The sequence below is a fragment of the Galeopterus variegatus genome, unplaced genomic scaffold, assembly GCF_000696425.1.
Source record: "Galeopterus variegatus unplaced genomic scaffold, G_variegatus-3.0.2 Scaffold3311, whole genome shotgun sequence".
Classification (NCBI taxonomy): Eukaryota; Metazoa; Chordata; class Mammalia; order Dermoptera; family Cynocephalidae; genus Galeopterus; species Galeopterus variegatus.
Genome location: NW_007729422.1, coordinates 189,649 through 192,199, shown reverse-complemented (window position 1 = coordinate 192,199; position 2,551 = coordinate 189,649). Strand labels below are relative to the sequence as shown.

At 42.7% G+C, this 2,551-nt stretch overlaps 1 long non-coding RNA gene across 1 annotated transcript in view; it reads right to left on the bottom strand.

The window, feature by feature from the left end:
• Positions 1-1,926, bottom strand: part of LOC103600342 — a 7,527-nt gene extending 5,601 nt beyond the window's left edge. The window contains exon 1 of the long non-coding RNA XR_551383.1: positions 1,650-1,926. This is a non-coding gene — a long non-coding RNA (uncharacterized LOC103600342). The remainder of the gene's footprint in view (positions 1-1,649) is intronic.
• Between the last annotated feature and the right edge of the window lie 625 nt (positions 1,927-2,551).

Sequence of the window (2,551 nt, the reverse complement as noted above, 5' to 3'; positions counted from 1 at the left end):
AATTTTCAGCCAGCTGCCACAGAAGTTGAATGGATACCTTTAGAAGAGTGTACTGAGAAATATCCTCACTTGAAGTATGCCATTGAAATGAAAGAGTCTGTTCCAAAGGAAGCAGAACATGTTTTTGGATCTATGCTTTGGATCCTTTTTTCCTTGCTCTCTAAATTATTGAGAGGGCATTATATTTTGCAGAGCAACGGCCAAAGCTACCCTCTGCATGTATGAGGGCCCAGTATCCGCACAGAGATGGATATAGAAAGTGTCCCTTTCTTACGATAAGGGCAAATAGCAGTCTGGCAAACCAGATTGGCATTTTTATAAGCCAGCTGCTTGGTCAGCAGCATTTCAGCTTCCCCATCTACCACTAGGCATCCCACAGCCTGTAACAAATGGGACAAGAAATCCCGATATGACTTATCAGAACCCTGATGTATCTTACTAAGCTTTTCTGTTTTAGTGCCAGCCATAGGAAGCCTCCCCCAAGCTTGCTGGGCAATGGTATTAATCTGTTGGTAAACATCAGTGGAGAATCCTAACTGTTGCACCACCATGGAGAAGTCACTGTCAGCAGCTAACATACCAAAAGTGACTTCAAGTCCTTCTCTGTGATTGTGCTCAGATTGTTCCTGAGTGAGTGTGTTCAGAAAACTCTGATTTCCACAAAAGATATTCGCCTCCACTAAGACAGGCTTTTGTTATATTTTTCCAACCCACTGAGGGGAGAGCTTTGACCGCCATTGTCTCAAGTAAGCTCAAAGTAAAGGGAGCTGTAGCTCAATAATGTGCAACAGCATTTTTTAGCTCCTTCAGAGTTTTAAAAGGGAGTGGTTGATACTCCCATACTGCTTGTCCCTCAGCATTTAAAGACTCAGTAACGGGATAACATCTATATCCCTGCAAGCCATCTTCCCCTCTCTCCCATGCCATTAGGAGAGCCTTCTGTAAAGGAGACATTTGAGGGGCATGGCATAGGATAGGGTATGTCTGAGGCACCATGGGGCCATGGAAATACAGAGAGGATGCCTTTGAAGACTTTATGATTTTGATAGCCGTACTTCATCAGATGGTCAAAAGCCAACAAAAAGTCAGAGGACTCAACGGCCAAAGGTGGGGGTGGAGGCAATGGCTCAGCAGGAGGTGATCTGCCTCACTATTTCCTCTTCATCCTCTGTCTCTTCAGTACATTCCCCAATCAAAGGTTTTTCAATAACATCAGTGGGGGAAGAAAGTACATAAGGAACTTCAACAGGTTTAGAGATAGTTGAGACTACAGGGGCTTTAGAAGCCTCATGGCCTAATGCAAACAGTCTCTGATCAAATTTCACAAAGAAAAGATATCAGCAGGGACCTTAGAAGGACCCACAGCACAATAATATTCTCAGAGTTGTTTCCAACAAGTCCCCAAGTTATCTAACCAAACAATAGAGACCTTGCAGCCCCAAGCTTTAAGCATAGATTTCAAAACTTGGAGAAAGAGATCCCACTCTTTAAGTTTTCCAACTGAATAATAGAGACCTTGCAGCCTCAGGAGAAAGATCCAGCTCTTACTACCTCCTTGCCTCATTAGTTTTACTCCTGACTATCCTGACTATATGCCTTTGTTCCTAAACAGAATAGGTGCACACCCCAAAACATGAAGGTTTCCTCACCTGTTTCCAAGAAGTTTCTTGGTACTCAGGTCCCTGTTCAGGTGACACTTTGTTGCTGACCAGTACGCTGAGGGGAGACAGTGGGAAATGAAGAGACACACTTTATGGAATCAGGAGGACCTTTCAGGCTGCTGACCTGTAAGGCATCCTAGTTTATTTTAGGTTCCTTTTTATAAGCCAGTGAAAATAAGAAATTGTACTGATTAAATCAGTTCTGTCTGGTACCAAGCTATTTGTAGAACATTTTCAGCTGCCATGGCACTTGAATATTCATAACTATCAGCAAAATAAGAACATAAGTTCCTCATGGCCTAATGCAAACAGTCTCTGATCAAATTTCACAAAGAAAAGATATCAGCAGGGACCTTAGAAGGACCCACAGCACAATAATATTCTCAGAGCTATTTCCAACATGTTCCCAAGTTATCTAACCAAACAATAGAGACCTTGCAGCCCCAAGCTTTAAGCATAGATTTCAAAACTTGGAGAAAGAGATCCCACTCTTTAAGTTTTCCAACTGAATAATAGAGACCTTGCAGCCTCAGGAGAAAGATCCAGCTCTTACTACCTCCTTGCCTCATTAGTTTTACTTCTGACTATCCTGACTATATGCCTTTGTTCCTAAACAGAATAGGTGCACACCCCAAAACATGAAGGTTTCCTCACCTGTTTCCAAGAAGTTTCTTGGTACTCAGGTCCCTGTTCAGGTGACACTTTGTTGCTGACCAGCACGCTGAGGGGAGACAGTGGGAAATGAAGAGACACACTTTATGGAATCAGGAGGACCTTTCAGGCTGCTGACCTGTAAGGCATCCTAGTTTATTTTAGGTTCCTTTTTATAAGCCAGTGAAAATAAGAAATTGTACTGATTAAATCAGTTCTGTCTGGTACCAAGCTATTTG